Genomic DNA, 18,989 nt, shown 5'->3' with positions numbered 1-18,989 from the left:
GAATTTATTTATTTATTCATGAGAGACACAGAGAGAGAGAGAGGCAGAGACCCAGGCAGAGGGAGAAGCAGGCTCCACGCAGGGAGCCCCACGTGGGACTCGATGCTGGGACCCCGGCATCACACCCTGGGCCAAAGGCGGGTGCTAAACTGCTGAGCCCCCCCGAGGGGTCCCCTAAAGACCGTGTTTTAGAGCAATTTCAGGTCCAGAGTAAAGCGGAGTGAAAGGCACAGAGACTTTCTGTATCAGCTGGCCCTGTGCATCATTCGCCCTCCCGTGCCCCGCAGCGCCCGCTGGACTGGGGCACTTACTGTAATCCGGAGCCCGCGTGTACCCGTCACTTTCACACGGAGCCCATGGCTTACGTTGGGGTTCACGCGGGTGTTGTCCGTTTAATGAGTTCGGGCAAGACTATGAGGACCTGCGTCCGCAATCGTGGTGCCTCAGAGACGGACGGGGCTCCCCTAAAAATCTCCCGCGGCTGCCTACGCGTCCCCCCCGTCCCCAGCGTCCGTGACCGATGACTGCCCTGCTCGTAGATGTCTACGTAGCTTATATACATTTCAGCAGTAGAATAAAAGGATTCTTTTTCATATGAACTATGGAGTAGAATAAGAAATACCTCAAAATTCAATATTCTGCTGTATAATTTGGAAGAAAAAAGCCCCCCCCGCCCCCCCCCCCATTTCTGTGTTGCTAAAATGCAGGAACTAAGTCGAAGCCCTTGCAGGCGTAGACCTGGGTCGGAAGTCAAGTCAGTACTACCTTAGGTCCTTCCAGCTTGTGTGTCGGCGGGCAGAGGCCGGGGGACATTGGGTGGTTTGCTCAACTACAAATGAAATAAGCCTAAAAGTGTCTCCCAGTCTGTTGGGGGGAAAAAGGCTGCGAGGTTCATTTTTCTTCCCAACGAAACTACATTGGTTGAATTAACGGGCCCGCGTGCCTGCCGCGCAGGTGAGCTCCCGTGGGCTGCCGGGTGTTCACAGGGCGCCGGGGTCCCCTTCCCCGAGCCCGTGTGCCGCGTGTCGTGCGAACTGAGCCGTTGCGCTCAGGTCAGCGAGCGGCCCGGGGTGGGGGGCACGGGCTGGCGTCCACCGAGCGGCCCCCCGAGCACGTGCCAGCTTTCAAAGCTCGCCCTTGCAGCGTCGGGTTGCGGGCTGTGCGTCTGCGGCGGCTCCTGCACCCCGGAGCGGAGACCGGGGAGCCCTGGTCCTCCTCGGGCGGGGACCCTGTGGGCTCGTTCCTCGGAGCGCCGGGTCACGGCTGTGCTTTCACTTTTATGAAACGAAACTTTAAAGTGTCACCGTTTCAGCAGCTAAAGCGTCTGTTTTCCACGAGTGGATTCAAATCCCAAAATGGAATGAAAGTGTGAAAGAAACCTAAGCAAGAGTGTGCCTGCCAGTCGAGTCAGCTGTGCCTCCCAGCGCCCCCCCTTCCAAATCGTGTCTTTTCACGGGCGAAGTCGAGGCTGCGAGTGTGGCCGTGCGCCCCTTCACACCCCCTGCTCACGGAAGGGCTTTGGGCGGCTGCCGGGAACCCCGACCCGAGCCCTCCCGCGCTGCTGGGATGGGCAGGCCGGATGCCCGGGGACTGGGGGGCTGGCAGTGGGGACCGCAGCCGGGAGCCAGCGGCTTTTCTCCCCCGCAGAGACCCCGGCCGTCCCCGGCAGCGATCCTGCTTTGACCAGGGTGTGGACGCCCTGCGGAGCAGGTGTTTTCCGTCACCGTTCGGTGCACGCGAAGTGATGACAGGACACTTGAGTGAGCGACACGGAGGTGGAGTCCGTGCACGTGGGGTCGCCCTGGAGAGCCGTGCTCTGTGTGGCTGGGGGGATCCCCGCCACCTGCCACGCGGTTTCACGTGTGCTGACAGAGGTGCCCCCCCCCCCCCCCCCCCGGCCAGGCTGGTACGGGGCAGGCCTACACCCTGCGGGCGTCCGGGCGGGCTGGTGTAGACGGTGGGGAACCGGCTTACCCCCCACCCCCGCCCTGTCCCAGCACTCGGAGCCAGCCCAGAATTGTCAGGCTTCCGGGTCCCCGTTTTTCAAGGATTCTTAGAATAATCTGTATTTTTATTAAATGATATATCCGACTTTTTTCTTTCTTGCTTGCTTACATTTATTTATTTATTTATTTATTTATTTATTTATTTATTTATTTATTTTTTAGAGAACACTAAGCAGGCCAAATAACACGCGTTCGTGACTCATTAGCCTGTGACCTTGGGGGTCAGGGCTTCCGGGTCCATCCAAATGTTTTTAACATTCCCTGTTAGCATGATTTCTGCCTGGCGATTTCAGCTTTCTGAGGCTTACTTTATACTTTTTATTTATTTATTTATTTATTTATTTATTTATTTGTTTATTTTTTACTTTATACTTTTTAAAGTCAAAGCGAGGATGCTTGCTTTAGAGAATGACGAGCCTCAGACCAGTGAAGGAGAAGGGAAACACTTTGTAATTGCAAAGCCCTTTACTTTTTTATTTTATTATTATTATTTTTTAAAAGATCTTATTTATTTATCCATGAGGCACACAGAGAGAGGCCGAGACCCAGGCAGAGGGAGACGCAGCTCCCGGGGGGGAGCCGAGCAGGACTCGATCCCGGGTCGCCCAGTCCTTGGAGGCTTCAGAGGCCGCGCGGGGGCCGGGCGCAGGGCTTCAGCAGAGCCGCCGCCGTGCCCGCTGCTCCCCGGCCGGCCCGTCAGGCAAGCTGCTCCCACGGGGCCCGCGGCCGCGGCTCTGCTCCCCACCGGCCCCTCTGGCTCTGAGGGAGGAGGCTGCGCCGAGAGGTGCCACGCGAGCACAGCCGTGTCCCTTGGGCGCTGGCGGTCCCGGGTGCTGCGTGTGTCCCCTCGGGCCGGCCCACCCCCTCCCGCCTCTTACTGCACCACTTCGCTGCCTCCAGGGGAGACTGAGGGTTTCCAGTGCCTCGTTGACCCATAAGCAGGGGGGTCAGGAGGTGATGCACGTGTCACCCGGGTGGCGCAAGAGCCGCGCGGGCCCAGCAGTCACCCCCATGGTGGCCGGCCCCCATGCCTGTGCCCCACGGCCGGGCAGCCCTGCGGTGGCCTTGCGTGTGGCCGTGTCTGTCTCCCGCACGAGGCTGCGGGGTCTTGGAACAGGGCCCCTCCGCCTGTGGCCTCTTCTCCGTCCCACGGCCCAGTGAGCAGCTCCACCGCCCCCCGTGGGCCCGCCGTCCCGGCTGCCCGGGCGCCTGTCCCCGCACTATGACCCGGAGAGGCGGCCCCAGGGCTGACAGCGTGCGCGGCACCGGGGGCTTTGGGCAGGGCCTGTCCCCCACGGCTGTGGCCAGCCCCGAGGACAAGAGGATCCTCTTCCCCTTTGATTAAAAAGTCACGGTGACACGGTGACACGCAGGGAAGCCCGTGCTTTCCCTACTTCGGGGAAACCCTTCAGAGCTGCGGACTGGGATTTACTCTCCCAGAAACCCACTGGCGGCCTCTTATTGTACGACCTGCCCTTACTGTCGCCTCGAGACCAGCTGTTGGGCGGTTCTCGAGCGTGTGACGCCGCCACGCCATGTACCATTTTATGAAGGCGTAAACCGTGTCATCCCCAGAGTGGGTTATTGTATATTATGACGTATTTGGGCTTAAAGAGTGAACTTCAGTGTCTTCCCTGTAGAAGTACGAAGGGATACACTGTGGCTCGACAGCAGGAGCGCACTGAGAGGGACTCGCCAGGTGCCAGGAAATGCTTCAGGTTCCGCCTGATATTTCCAGCGTCAGGGATGGGCAGGTGTTTGGGGGTGGAAGGAATACAAATTTTAGCAGCTTTTGGATAGTACTGTGTTATTTTGTGAGGCAAGGCACTGTGCCGTGCCAGACGCGAGGTGCCGGTGCCTCTGGACCACTGAAATTACACGGCGACCACAGGCCGACTCTGCAGGGCGCCCGGGCGGCCCGTGGGCCGAGCTCTGCCTTGGGCCCAGGTCACGACCCCTAGGTCCTGGGATCGAGGCCCAGGTGGGGTTCCCTGGTCAGCCGGCACCTGCTTCTCCCTCTCCCCGCCCCCTTTGTGCTCTGTCTCTCTCTGTCTCTCAAATAAATAAATAAAATCTTGAAAAATAAAAATAAAAATAGACCCTGCAGGGCTGAAGCCATCCAGGCACCTCATCACTGCCGATGCGCTGGACGTCACTACATGGAGAGTTCTGTTTGCCCGGCGGTGAAGCTTCCCTTCGTGCTGGTCCTTCCGTATTTAATGCTCGAGGGAGGGAACGAGAGAGTCGGTCTCCTTACTGTGGGGCGACTTGCGGGCCTGCACTAATCATTGCACTTGGGCTTTTGGCTGGAATGTGCTGGTAGCCGCCGACCTTACAACCACTTGCTTTAAATAAAAGGGTAGGGGGTTTGGTGTTGGCCTTGGAGCCGTGGAACATAAAAGACAGAAAACAATGTAAAAATGAAATAAATCGATCTGGATCCGTGCGGGTACTGACCTAGTGGTTCCTATGTCTTAGTCGTCCGGATTTGGAAGCTTTGTGGGCCCCTTTGAGGCCACTCCTCCTTTTTAAAATCTAGCATCTCTAAACCACGAGGACCCTTGAGTGTGTTCTCCTTCTCCTTCACGTTCCTTGCTATGTATTTTTTCGTTCCGTCCAGACCCATGTTGGGATGATTGAGGGGTTAGGTTGGTGGGGGAACAAATACCGTCGGCGAGTGGAGGTCAACCAGCTGTACGATTGCATCCCAATCAAGAGTTTAAAGGGAAATGTTTGCTGTAAGAACCTGCTGTAGGGCAGGGAGGTCACCGAAGGACGCCTGGGGAAAAACGCTTTTACTGGGATCTAAGGGGCGGCTGAGAGGTTAGGAGTCTGAACAGGGAGCCCAAGCCCTTGGCAGGTGGGACCAAGCATGGGAGACATGCAGGACTCCAGGAAGGCTTTGTGGCCAGATCGAGATGATCGGCAGACCTTCTGAGGAACTTTTATAGATCCCAAGATTAATAGGAAGCCACAGAATTTTAAGTCAAGCGGCGATGTGGCGAGTTATAGGATTTGAGCTGGTGACTCAGTGTTGGTAGGAAGACAAGAGTGAATTTGGGTCAGTAAGTCGGAGCGTTTATGGAAAGAGTCAAACAATGGAAGGTGGCAGTTCGGGCCAAGGGATTCCCGACGGGGGAGAGACCGGGAGGGGACTGGGAGACACACACAAGGTACAGCCCACGGGGCCTGGCGGTGGATGGGTATCGGGGTGGAGGAGACCGTGTCCCGAGAGACATGCACGTCTCTGGCCTGTGTCAGTGGACGGGACGCGGAACCATTTCCAGAGAGAAAAGGCGTAAAGGGCAATAGGCTTTGTAAGGGATACTGTGTGTTCGGTTTCCGACACGATGGGTTTGAGGTTAGTTCATCATGGCCAAGGGGGACGTCAAACAGGCAGGCAGCATCAAGTGAGGGGTGAGTGTGGGGTGAGGTCCAGGCAGAGGATTCCCATACCGTGCGCCTCCCGATGAGGAGTGAATGAACAGCCATGAGACCGCGTAGGGAAAGGGAGTTAGAATAACGAGGCCACCGGGTGTAGCCCCGACGCCTGAGGGCATCTAGGATGCGTTGGATGAGGCCAGTGGGGAGCCCACCAAGGAGACTCCCCAGGGAAATGAAGGGAAGCCACTGCTTTAGTTGGGGTTTCGTGCCTTAGACGTGATCCTTGACGTCGTGCCTTTGTCTCTACCCTTGGACCCTCCATTACAAGAGTTTTACGAAGATGAAGTTTGACTCTTTTCTCAGAAATGTTTAAAGAGTCTCTGTTCTCTCCAAAGTTTAACACGCGCCAGGGCCTGGTTGTTACCCCCTTTCTTTTCTTCCAGAGCCTTCTCAGACCTGGTGAATGGAGGGGGCTGTAAACCACTTGTTTTTATTTTTAGCTGTTAGATGCCCTTGACTTTGCATCATGGTGACCCTTCTCTTGTACCTTCTTCAAGTAGAAATGCTGTCCCCACTCCCCCCTGCTACGTCCACGTCTCCACCAACCCTCACAGTCTAGCTCAAAGGCTAATTTTTAGGAACTACCCAAGAGTCTAGACGCTGACGTAACGGGCCTGGGTGTGAGCGGAGCCGTTGGGACTTTGAGGAAGCGCTTCCGGGTGACCTGAACAGGTAGCCGGGTTTGAGAACGACTAGTGTGCGTGTCTGAGACGTCAGTGGGTCCCTCAGCTCCCTCAAATGGCGGGGCCTAGTTCCCTCTTAGCTTTGCATCTCAAGGGCTGAATCATGGTGGGTGTCCAGTGCCTAGGCATTGAATGAATTGACAGTTTAGCCTTTAAAAAAAAAACTGAGGCATCTTGTAAATCATTCTTCCAGTATTTCTTGCATCTTTTAGCCTCTTGATCATTTTACGTGTTTTTCCTGTCCTTTCCTTCCTGGTGGTTTCTAAAGATCCCGCATCACGTAGACATGTGTCAAGGAGACGTTGCTGATGTAGAGAGCTCTGTTAAATTCCAGTGTTCAGATGGGAAATGTCCCTCCCAGAGGAGGAAATGCTTGGGACGCATTTTGGGAAGGCGTGAGGCTTGAAGCTTTTGCCCCTTTGTGTCGGCCTAGACAGCACCTGTTGGGCAGTGAAGGTGTGGGTTCCCTTGAGCACCTTGGACAGAGAGAACCTCGTGGCATCCATGGCCGCGCAGTAGCTGAAAGCTGGTTGGCTTACGTGGGATCTGCCTTGTCACCACGGGTTAGCAGAGCAGTTCTCGATGTGGACAGGTTTGCTCCCCAGGTGACACAACTTGGAGGGATGCTACTGGCATCCAGTTGGTAGAAGCCAAGGAGGCCGTTCAACATCCTGCAATGCACAGTGCAGCCTCTCAAAACAAAGAATTATCTGGCTCAAATCAAAATGTTATAGCACCAGGATTGAGGAGCCCTGGATTAGCAAATGTGGCTCTAAAAAAAAAAAATGTTGAAATTTCTCTCAACCTGAGTTATGGAGTAGTCTGGGCTTGGCTCTAACCTATTCTGATGTGGAGATGTGTTTTCATATAAGTCTGCCTCCCTTTGCGCCCTTATTTATGTGCTTTTATTATTTGTCTGTGTGTTCTTTGCCTTTTCCTTGAAATATGAAACAAATCTAGGGTGGATTCCTAGGGGATTGAGAATCACATGAAGGAGAGTTACCTTCTTGATGTTTTCTTGGTTCTTTTCACTTATAAGAGCTTTCTGTGTTCAGTGGCCAGAAAAGATGAATCCTTTTGTGTTAGAGGAACAAATGGTTGGCCTAATTATTTTAGATTAGATGTTTCTTTCAGGAGTAGAATTCAGTGATTCATCACTTAACGTGTAACACCCAGTGCTCATCCGGCCTCATATTTTAAGTGTAGGACAATAAGTGAGTGTTGCTTTACTTTAAAATATAGTTTTTGTGTCTTTGTCCTTGGTATTTGGACGGCGTTAGCAGCACATTTCATTTCCTATGAAGAATGGCTGGTAATCGTATCTGTCATTTTTCCTACGTCTTATACTTCAGTTATTTCCAAGCTGGCATGCAGTAATAGAAGTTGAACAAAATGCAGTAAGAGGTCGGTTTCATCTCCTGGGAAATATGGTGTAATCTCTAGCTACTTATTCTTTTTCTTTGCAGTTTTAGCACATGCAATACGCCTGTCCCAGTGCACACTTGTCGAGGGAGCGAAGAACTGCAGTTTTCTGCCGAAGTACAACCAGAGACCTATAAACCCAGAGCTCAGTTCTTGGCGGCTCGCGTCCTTGGTCCCTGACCATGCATTCTTCATTCCCTCCATTGGGTCCACACTCTGATGTTTTGCGTTTGATTTATATCAGAAAGGGAGACAGAACATAAAGACTCCTGACTCTGGGAAATGAACTAGGGGTGCTGGAAGGGGAGGTGGGTGGGGGTGGGGGTGACTGGGTGACGGGCACTGAGGGGGGCACTTGATGGATGAGCACTGGGTGTTATTCTGTATGTTGGCAAATTGAACACCAATAAAAAATAAATTTACAAAAAAATGATTTGTATTTTTAAATGGAAGCTGCGCTTAGTGATTCATTAAATAACGTGAAAAATAACGTTTGTCAGAGACATTCTTAGTATCCTATCTTTTTCAGGCCTCAACTGGGTTTATAGCTCACCACTTTCACAGCAACGGGAAAGATGATCACTTCTGAATCTTAACAGAGTTTCCTAGCAGGATGATAACACTTCAGTAGCTAGACTTCATAAATGAGCAAGAAGCTCTATCTTTGGAATTAAGAATAATATTTATACTGTCAGTGCTGGTGTGTGGCAACATTCACCAGGCAAGGAGACAGTTGATGTAGAGCTTTTGCTTAGCGTAACGGCTGGCGTGGATCACTGACATTTAAGACACCTTTTAAAAGGATGATTTTTTTTTTTTTTTGTCCCTAATAACTCATTGGAACTGTAAAGTTTAGACGCGGTGGTTGGCTGCGTGCGATCTGGGCCATCAGTTTGAAAACTCATGCCCCAGCGTGTGCACAGCCCGTGACAGCATTGTCGCAGTCTCTCCGATGCCCTGCTTACTACCTGTCCCTCTGTTTTTCCTCTTCCTTCGCAGACGCTCTAAGGGCCTTCCTCGCAGGCGTGTCAATGTGGCAGACATGAGGACATCCAAAAAAAAAAAAAAATTGGCAAAAGCCAACTTGAATAAACGATATCAGGATTTTTTAATTTATTTTAATTTTTTTGCCGTAAAGGATTTGTTAAACATAGACTCCAAAGTTAGAAGATTTTATGTAAAATATTTGGCGAAGCAGCCTTGTTGACAGTGCCTCCCCAGAGACTTGCCGCCTCCTAATCTGCCCACCGCGACCCCCTGCGACAGGCGGGACTCATCCGTTCGTGCTATGGGCCAGCGCCGGGCTCATCTCCTCCCCGACCCTCTGGCTTGACGTGGGGTCTACGACATCGTCTCTCAGGGCGTTTCTCGTCCACATGACAATATTTGGGTTCTTCTTCTCGGTGAATTAAAGTGGCTTCTAGCTGTCCTTGTTTTTGCTCCGAGTCCAATATGCAGACATTATTATTGATATATGACACAGTGTGTGTGTCTCTGTAGTCACAGGGTTAAGAATGTGGTGGGGTTTTTTTTTTTTTTTTTGAGGTCTAAATATACCCTTTTTCCAAATTTGTGTTTTAAATTTGTTAAGGGAAAAAAAGAAGGTTCAGGTCTGGCTAAATATTTTATGATACACTCATAGGTGTTTGTCAGGCAGCGTAAGGATCCCTGCCTTAGTGCTTCAGTCTGTGGTCATGCTTAGTCCAAACCCTATACGTTATAAAAATAATTACAGTCTTTCGGGGTTGAGGTCCCTGTTTCCCGGCTATAATTATACCCTAGTAATCTTGTTTGTTTGGAAGAGATTGTTGCATATTACAGGTTTACATGGAGCTGTTTTTCTGCAGCACCTGTGGTTTTTGTCCTTTGGATTCCGATTTCTTGTTTATGGGATGTGTGGTCATGGATGTAATTCGGGAACACAGGCTGTGCAGGTGTTTCCCTTGGCTGATAGGAACGCTGTAGCTCTTCCGGAGAAATACAAATGCTAACTGGCCATCACCCATAACATAAAACGCTTCTTTATTGTACTGGGAAAGTGCCTAGAGCTGTTCTTGTGAGAATAGAGAAATTTCTGGAACTTTCTGCCAAAAAAGGAGAGAGAGGAATCCTTATGTAAAACAGAGGAGAGGAGAACGGCATATGGGTTGTGTTTTGAAATAACTAATGAATTTCTTAAGACAAGACACAACAATGCATTGAGAAAAATCCCCTTTGGGCAGTCGTTAGGATGTGGTTCCCAGTAGGCAGAGACTTGAGCTCAAAGAAAAACAGTTGTGTGACACCAAATATCACAAGGCCATCAGTGAGTTTAACCGGTCGGCCTTTTGGGCGGTTTTGGGTAAGCCCAGTGGTTTGGAACTTCTGAGTCTTCTTAGGCAAAGGCTAAACAAACTAACCCATGTCTACGTCTACGGCCCCAGACGTAGTTCTGCAGAGTCTGAGTGCAGTACGAGCATCGCCGAATATTTTTACCGCGGGTCCCCTCGGGAGCCTTTCACGCCCCACCCCCATGACACTGCAGGACATCCAGGACACTTCCGGGGTTCAGACAGCAAGGGGCACAGTCAGTACATGCGTGAAAGAAACACGGGTACCTCCCAATCCAGCGCGGCGTGAACGAGGCTGTCCCACTTCCACGACACGGCGCGTTCGGCTTCTCCTGTTCTACCCCGGGCCCCTCGAAGAAGCCTCACAAACCCGCTCGGTGCTTCAGTTGACCACAGGTGGACTGGATCGGCATGGGCTGCTCTCGTCACGCGTGACCTGCACCGGACTGAGGAACCGCGGTCCTGTGAGCCCTCGGAGGCATTCGCAGTGCCCCCGAGTCCCCGCGCCTGTCCCCGTGAGGTCGCACGCGGATATCCAGCTGTTGTCGCCACGGAGGACGTTGCTCTCTGGTCAGACCTCAGGGCGTGGCTGGATGCCGAGACGGAAACTCGCACCGAAGTGCCGCGTTCTTCGGTATTCGTGTCCTGCTCTTGATGTCTTTGCGGTTTTGGGGTTTCTACCTGCGTGTGGGAGGTGGGCAGAATGAGAGGGGAAAGCAGTGATATCCCTAATCTTTTGTGAAAACAGATAGGAAGAGGTTTTAGACCTTGTCACCTACGTGCAACCACAGTGAAGTTTCGACTTGCTCCCCCAGGCCTCTCTGGCCGTAAGCGTGTGGGGAATCCTCCTCTTCAGGGCAACCTGCCATATTAGTGTTGGGATCTGTGAGTAACTGGCATCTTAGAGGGACGCCGGGCCCCAGGATGCTGGTGCTCCCTCAGGCCATAATTTGTCCATTAGTATGTGGCTTTAGAGTCTAACCTGTAACTCGTTCTCCAGAAAAACACCGTGTCTGAAGGGAAATCATGAAAGTCCTAAAACACAGATGCTTCCCTAAGCTCAACAGAATTGCTTTACAAAAGTGCAAGAAATCCTATTACAGGAAGAAGCGGTTCTCGTCTCTTCATTGTTAGGTCTCGGCGTGCTCTGGCTGCTGTTGCTGCGTAACAAATCACCCGAAAACGGGGCGGCCTACAGCAACAGCCATCGTTTTACGCTCCCTCTCAGCTTGGGCGTGTCAGGAGTTTGGGAAGGCCGAGGTGGAGGGGTTCTGGGGCCACGCAGCGGCTGGAGCGGGGCCACCGGGGCCGGGGCAGTCCCGGAGGCGCTGGCCCCTCTTCCTCCCCGTCTCGGCCTCGCCGCCCTCCCGAGTCCCAAGGGCGTCCTGTGACCTCTCCGCGGCCTCGCTCGGGCTTCCTTACAGAATGGAGGCCCCGGGGACGTCCGCGTGCTTCCTCGGCAGAGAAAGTTTCCGACAGTGGTTTATCCACTCCCGAAATATAGGAAACGAGGCAGAAGCGGCATCGCCTTCTACGACCTCGTCTTAGAGGTCCTGTCGTGTCACCTTCTGTCCTGGCCGAAGAGGAGGGAGTCGGGGCGCGGCGGGGCTGGAGGGCAGTGGGTGGGAGAAGGTTTGGGGATGGGCGGCGTCCCCGGGAGGTCCCGCCTTCCGCACTTGGCTTCGCACTTGCTTAAAACGGAGGAAAGAGTTCCTGGAGAAGCTACGGAGAAGCCCTTCTTTGCCAGGCTTGGAACGAGCCTGGAGACCCTGAACCCCGCTCCTGTGTGACAGGCACGGCCCGGCTGTGCCTCCCCGGGGTGGAGGGAATACTGGAGGCAGCACGACGGCAAGCTCTGGGTCGGGAGTGTTGGGGGAGCTCGAGCACGGAGGGGAAGCAGTGACCCGACGGACCTCACCACCTGCCCTCCCGTGGTTGTCGGGAGGCCCTCGGGAGCCTCGTGGCGCCCACGGTTTATCTCCGCTGTCCAGGTGAGCAGTCATGGGGCTGGGGACGGTCTCGGCCGCACCTACAGATGCCCGGTGGCTCAGCAGTGGGGCATCTGCCTTGGGCCCAGGGCACGACCCCGGGGTCCCGGGATCGAGTCCCGCGTCGGGCTCCCCGCATGGAGCCTGCTTCTCCCTCTGCCTCTTTCTGCATCTCTCAGGAATAAATAAATGAATCTTTAAAATAAAAAGCGTATGGGAGTCTGGTTCAAGCTACTGAAGGGTCTCCTCCGATGCACGGTGACCATGACGTCAGGCATATCCCGTATCGTGTTAATCATCAGCCTCAGCGGCTCTGGTGCTGACACGGCCGCCAGCGGCTCTGCATCCAGCAGTTCTTCCGAGTGAGCCTATTCCACCCGGACGTTTTACGGAGAGCGAGAGGAAGCACGAGGACCCAGCTGGTGGGGCGGCAGGTGTCGGGGCCTGTGACCCAGCAATGCCAGGCGGACCCCTCAGCGCTGTGCCCTGGGCTCGGGCTCGGCTCCCCAACTGCACCTCATCCAGGGCCTCGTCCATTGCCTCATCCACCGCCTCATCCAGGGCCTCATTCATGGCCTCATCCTTGGCCTTATCCAGGGACTCATCCACGGCCTCGTCCTCGGCTTCGTCCATCGCCTCATCCATGGCCTCATCCAGGGCCTCATTCATGGCCTCATCCAGGGCCTCGTCCACGGCCTCATCCATCGCCTCATCCAGGGCCTCATCCTTGGCCTCATCCAGGGACTCATCCACGGCCTCGTCCTTGGCTTCGTCCATCGCCTCATCCACAGCCTCGTCCAGGGCCTCATCCTCGCTTTGTCCAGGGCGTCATCCACAGCCTCATCCATGGCCTCATCCTCAGCCTCATCCAGGGCCTCATCGAGGGCCTCGTCCATGGCCTCATTCACGGCCTCATCCACGGCCTCATCCACGGCCTCGTCCTCGGCCTCGTCCAGGGCCTCATCCATGGCCTCATCCTCGGCCTCATCCAGGGCCTCATCAAGGGCCTCGTCCATGGCCTCATTCACGGCCTCATCCACAGCCTCATCCACGGCCTCATCCTCGGCCTCGTCCAGGGCCTCATCCACGGCCTCATCCATGGCCTCATCGAGGGCCTCATCCATGGCCTCATCCACGGCCTCATCCACAGCCTCATCCACGGCCTCATCCTCGGCCTCGTCCAGGGCCTCATCCAGGGCGGCCCGCTCCCTGCTGTGTCCGGGGGTGCGTGCGGTCCCAGAACAGGCCTCCGGGGTTTGGCCGCAATGACGGCCCTGGGGGTGGGACCGCAGCAACGTTGTCGGCTTGACGCCACCTGGTCTCCTTGCTGTGGAAGCTTCTAGGCCCACTCAGCAGGCTGCGCTCTGCATCCGGGGGGCCTCTCAGACTTCGGTCTCAGAGAGCAGAGCCTCCTGGGCTGGTGGCTCACGTGCACCTGTGGGTGAGGCGTGTCTGAATTCACGGCCGGGGAGGGCGAGGGTGGGCAAGCAGGCCTGTTCCCGTCGGGGACCCAGCTCCCACAGTCCGACGTGCCGCCCCAACCGGCTCGCTCCTCACGCTGAAACACCCCAGGCCCGAGAAAGCTCGCTGCAGGGACAGAAGCGCACGTTGTCTTGCTGTGCTGGGGGCAGGCGCCTGGCTCGGCCACGTGAGGACGCCCCGAAGGCCTACAGGTGAGCACAGCTGCTCCCTGAACCTTGTGAGTAGAAGAAGAAGGCGACAGCTCCCGTAGGCGCCGAGGCAGGTGCGCGGCATCCCGACGCCCGCGTGTCACTGCACCTCTGTCACCGACGCTCTTCCACGACAGCAAACGCATCCCATGTTAATGTGTCACCTGCCCCTGCACGGAAGTGGCAGTTTTTTTAAACTGGTTCTGTGGCGTTCTCTCCTTTTCTGTCCCAAAACTGATCAGATGAACGAACACCTGAGGTTCTAAGCCTTTTGAACTTGTGGGGCTTCTTTGGCTGAATTCAGAGACGCTCTTGTTGGGCCAAGACGTCTAGGCCCATTTCAGGTGTGCACACCTGGTGTCCTGAGCCGCGCTCACCGCCCGGAGCGCGTCCCCGTCCCGGGGCTGCCGGCCTGTGCCCCGCCGCGTGCGCTTGCGGAGGCTTCCCACACGCTCGCCGCTCACCAGCATGTCCATGCAGAACCTCCCCGTTTTTATTTTTATGTTTATTGTTACCATTGACATAGAGCAGTTGACCTGTTTGTAGGCCACTCTCTGTCCCCTTTGGAAAGTGCCCTAACCCTGTCCTTTATTCAGCTTCTCGTGGGGTTTCCTTCTCTAGTACCATGTGATCGTTGTCCCTCCTGGACGTTAGTGTTTTCTGCATGTTTCTTATCTTTCATCTCTCCGTAGGCTAGATGTTGGGTGATTTTCTTTCTTTTCCTTTCTTGCTTTTTTTTGCTACATAGAAGTTTCACTGATTTATTACATCACATTTATGCATCATTTCTGATATGATTTCATATTTTCTAATAGGACTAAACAGATTTCTCTAATCCAGAGTAGAAAAACTTTCATGCTTCTGTTCTAGCACCTTCCAGTTTTCAGTTTGTGCGTTTTAACGATTTATTTATCTGAAATGTATTTTGGGGGAAGCAGTGAGGTTGGCTCTATCATCTATCTATCTATCTATCTATCTATCTATCTATCTATCTATCTATCTATCTATCTATCTATATCATCTATCTATCCATCCACTATCTGGCTATCCATCTATCTATCCATTATCTATCTATCATCTATCTATCTATCTATCTATCTATCTATCTATCTATCTATCTATCTATCATCTATCTATTTTTGTTTCTAAGTTGCTCACCAGTTGTCCCAAAATATTTATGGAAGTATCCATCTTTGTTCCTGTTGACTTGAAATGCTGCTCTTACAGTAGATTTTATTTCTGGGCAACTTGAGTTGATTTTTAAACACTTGGGTATTTCTCAATGGTTTCGGGACAAAGATCTCTGCTGTGAATGGGCCTCGTGAGTCTTGCATGGTCTTCCTTCCGCCGCAGCTCGTCACTGCCCCGCTGCCCCACCGCGTGCACCTTTTTTTTAGCCCTTTGAACTCGTGCTCTTTCTTGCCTGGGCCCTTTCCAGGCTGTTTCCTCTGCCAGATTCCTGTTGGCCTTAAGTGTATCTCTTCATTATCAAATGATGCCTTCTTTGATTTCCAAGGTCAGGTTGGGTTTTCTTTTTCTCTACTACACTTTCAAAGAACTACATTAGTTCCTTTTGAGTCTTTAGTTATAAACCGTGCATTTATAAGTGTGATATTTGAGGAGCACCTCCCTCCTTTAGCAGGCTGGAAGCCTCTCCCTGCCAGCGATTGGTTCTGGCTGACATTGCTTATAACTGTATCCCCATCAGCAGCCCCGTGGTTGCATAATTGCACACAATAGAGATCTCCTGGTTGCTACATGAGCAAGTGAATGAATGGATAGACGTTCTCTTTACTACTTTTATTTGGGTGCCGGATATTATTACCTGGGTATTTATATATGACATAACAAGAGGGGCTGGTTTACCCGCGTGTGCCTCTGGGATATCCGAAGAAGAGGTTTGAGGCCATGTTTGCCTGGGTCCTGACTCTCCTCTGATTTTCAAGCCTGAGTCAGATGCAGGTAATTCCTGCTCTTCTTCTGTCTTTCAAGGGAGACTAGTAATGAGGTCTCATGGGGCCCATGAGGCTCAGGATTGGCTACACATGGGGATCACCAGCAGACCCTCATCGAGCCCTGCCTGACGCTTACCCAGTTCTTGAGAGTCTTGCTCCTGGTTCATGAATCCTGTGACAGATTTGTTAGTTGCTGATGCTGAACCTTATCCTGAAATGGTGAACGTCCTGGTCCTTTGCTTCTCCTGTTTGGAACGGACAGGGAGGAAGAATGATCATCTTCTTCCTCCCGCCAGGCCGCCTTTACCCTAGAACCAAACTGTCATGTACTGAAGCCATTAGATTGGAAAATCCAGAGTAAACAAGCAGACCCCCGGGAGCACGATTAACGCCTTTGAGAAAAATATTTCTTTTAAAAGAAGAGCCGGTCTCCTTTGCCTGCCCTCATGTGCGATTATACCAGTTGGTTTTGTGGAGTCATGAGTACCTGTTGGAATTCCTTTCAGCTCCTCTGAAAAATCCCACGATTTATAATTGGTTGATCAGATTGTAATTCCTTCTCCCTGTCCGTAGTTGAGGAGAAGAGGGGTTGCCATATATGAAATGTGATAGCCTCTGACATACACCGGAAGGGAGAGCCCCATTGGTCGTGTGCGTCGGAAACAATGGAAGACGGGTCCCGAGGCCCGCTGTGAACCTACTTGTCCCCCATGGTTACTCGCGGTCTTTGCTTGCACAGGGAGGGAGATGAGACCAATGAAATGAGTGATATGAATGGTAAGATTTAGAAATGTTGAAAAGTAAGAGTGGCCCAGGCCACTGTTATTTCTTGCGATCTTCCCAGGGGTCGAGGAGCCACCTGCTTACATGGAAAGTTTGCCCCCCTAAAAACACTGGGTAGATACTTTTCAGAGCAAAGAGAAGGAAATGCTTATTTACAATTAAAAGTTGAATTTCAAAAAATGTCATTGTTAGCAAACTTACTCTACCATGGATGTAGTCGTATACGTTCGATTGTTCATCTGGTTTTGTCTTCGGGGTGTCATTAGTGGAGAGGACCAAGGCTTGTATGCCTAAAACATGTTGAGAGAAAGAGGGGATTTTAGACTTTTTTCGTCACGTGGAAGGCTCAGGTACCATCCGCTATAACCCCGTCAAGCTACCTGAGCTGTGCCTGATAAATCCCGAGGAGCTGTTAAAACTGATTTGGGTTTGTGCTGGAGCTGCATCCTATCAGGTATTTCTTGTCAGTCTCCCTGGTATGCATTACCCACGAGCAGGTATCTTATTAAATCTAAATCAAATTCTTGTTCAAGGCTCGTCTCACAAAGGTGGTCTTTTTAACTGTGAAATGCCAGTGAATGGCCATTCCTGGAGGAAGCTTCCCTTTGGCTTATTTGAAAGCGGACGACGCAAAAATGATTAACTTAGGAATCAAGAAACTCTGTGAGACTGTGAGGCCTGGAGCCAGTCTCCTTCACTAGATCCCAGTAAGCCCTGAGAAATATGTGCTGTCATTGCAGAGTTCATTTTTCCAAGCTAGACTCTGATATTTGGCTGGGAACTTTCTTTTCTTTCCCTGTTTGCTCTACATAGAATCTGGGGTTGGGGCGGGGAGGGGGTATTAAGATTGATGGAGGAATAAGAGCCCGCGTTTTGGGAGCCAGCCTTAGCACTTCTGGGTGATGACAAATCCTGCTTTAGCCACCCCCTCTTTTATATTTATTCTCTCTCTCTCATTCTCCATCTCTCTCTCCTTCCTCTCTTCCTTCTCAAGGCACATAAGTGATAGGCTGGAATGGAAGCACGGGCTGTTCGGAAGGTGTTCGCTGTTTGAACGTCTGGATGGAAACCGGACGACAAGGTGCTTGCTCTTGGACCCTTGATGGGGAAGCTACAACAGGGAGACCTTCCCTTACTAGCCATTGTCAGCACCAGGCCTCTAGTGTGTGTTCCAAAGGACAATTTACAACATAATCGAAAGGGAGAACAGTGAAGAGTTGTCCGCCGTGCGAGCCTAGCACCATTATGCGTCTGGATTGTGCTTTCTAAGGACTGGGGTCTTAGAGCTGCCGTCCGAAGCGACATCAAGACGTCAGCCTGAACGGCCGGATGAGTTCGCGGCTGGAAGCTCTCTTGATAGAAACACGTTGTTAACTTCGTTGGCTCCCGCCTTTCGTGAGGAGAGCCATCCGAAGAACTTCAGTGCAATAGGTACTTCGTACGTGCTCCTCTGGGCCACTTCTCTTGTCCGTATCCGCACCTGAGGAGAGACTGGCAAGGCAGACGGTTGGGGAGATTTGGGAGGTGTCTTCAGTGCTCTCTGTTGCTGCCTTCTCTGTCCCTGCCGAGGCCAAGCAAACCGCATTCCCCCCTAGACTGAGTTCAGTAGCCCCCAGGTGACTTTCATTCTTTTTTATTTTTTCAAGATTTTATTTACTTATTTATTTTAGAGATGGGGTTGTGGGAGGGGAGAGAGAGAGAGAGAGAGAGAAGGGAACAGAGGGAGATGGGTAAGCAGACCCTGTGCTGAATGCAGAGCCCGATGTGCGGCCCGATCCTACACCCCTGAGATCATGACCTGGGCCAAAATCAAGAATTGGATGCTCAATGACTGAGCCACCTCGGTGTCCCCGTGCTGGTCTGTTCACTCCCCTGCAGCTGGAATCATGGTTCAGAAAAAACACTCGTCATTCTCCCACTGGAGAACCATCCAGTGACTTCCTAATCCATATAGACAGATTCACTAAAGCCAGATTCTTTATTATTGCCTCTGAGTATGGCATGCTTTGCCCCTTTCCTACATTTCTCTAGTTTCTGGGGAATATACCTGGCTAATTCCAAGGTCAGGGGCTTTGCGTATCTGAAATCCTTGGCCTGGAATGTGCGTGTCTCCTCTGTGCATGGCTGATTCCTTCCCATCCTTTGGATTTCAGCCCAAAGTTCCCGACCAGCAAAGCCTTCCAGGACCCCTCCTGCGAAGCGGCCCCCACCCCCCTGTATTCAGTAGTACTCCATGCATTTCCCCCAGGTCCCTGTCTGCTTTGAAATTCCGTGTATATTTATTTTCATTTCCTAATTATGGCCTCCACCTTCCTGAAGGTGGGAATCTGGTTGCTTTATTTGCTTCTGTGAATCTTAATTTTGACATGGTGTCTGGTCGCAGAGGACGCAGGACTACGGTTAAAGCGTCCTATAAGTCAGGCACAAGTGTGTCCCTCTTTTACAGATGAAGAAACTGAGATACGGTGAAGTGAAATACTTTTTTCCGGGTCCCAGATCTACTAAGAGATGAAAACACTGTTTGTTGTATATTAATCGAATGAGTGAATGAACCTTTATTGGTCTAACATAAGCCTTCTAGAAATAACCGTTTTAGAGACTGAAAAAGGGGACCGGAGGATGGGTCAGCTAAAAGGAAAGGTCACGAAATAGATGTTTTTCCAGCAAAGGTGAATGTTCTTCCCTTGCCTTCACTCTCCCATCCCCAG

At 52.3% G+C, this 18,989-nt stretch overlaps 1 protein-coding gene across 3 annotated transcripts in view; it reads left to right on the top strand.

Annotated features, from left to right (window-relative positions):
- FBXL7 (F-box and leucine rich repeat protein 7) overlaps positions 1-18,989 on the top strand; it is a 352,352-nt gene that overhangs the window by 43,491 nt on the left and 289,872 nt on the right. The window contains exon 1 of one of the 3 annotated variants that reach the window (XM_077896403.1): positions 17,537-17,712. The exons of the other annotated variants lie outside the window; for them this stretch is intronic. The gene's annotated coding sequence lies outside the window, so the exon portion shown is untranslated. Of the gene's footprint in view, positions 1-17,536; positions 17,713-18,989 lie in introns of those variants that run through there. 3 annotated transcript variants of the gene reach the window in all.

The sequence above is a fragment of the Canis aureus genome, chromosome 4, assembly GCF_053574225.1.
Source record: "Canis aureus isolate CA01 chromosome 4, VMU_Caureus_v.1.0, whole genome shotgun sequence".
NCBI lineage: Eukaryota > Metazoa > Chordata > Mammalia > Carnivora > Canidae > Canis > Canis aureus.
This window is presented reverse-complemented; position numbering and strand designations above follow the sequence as displayed.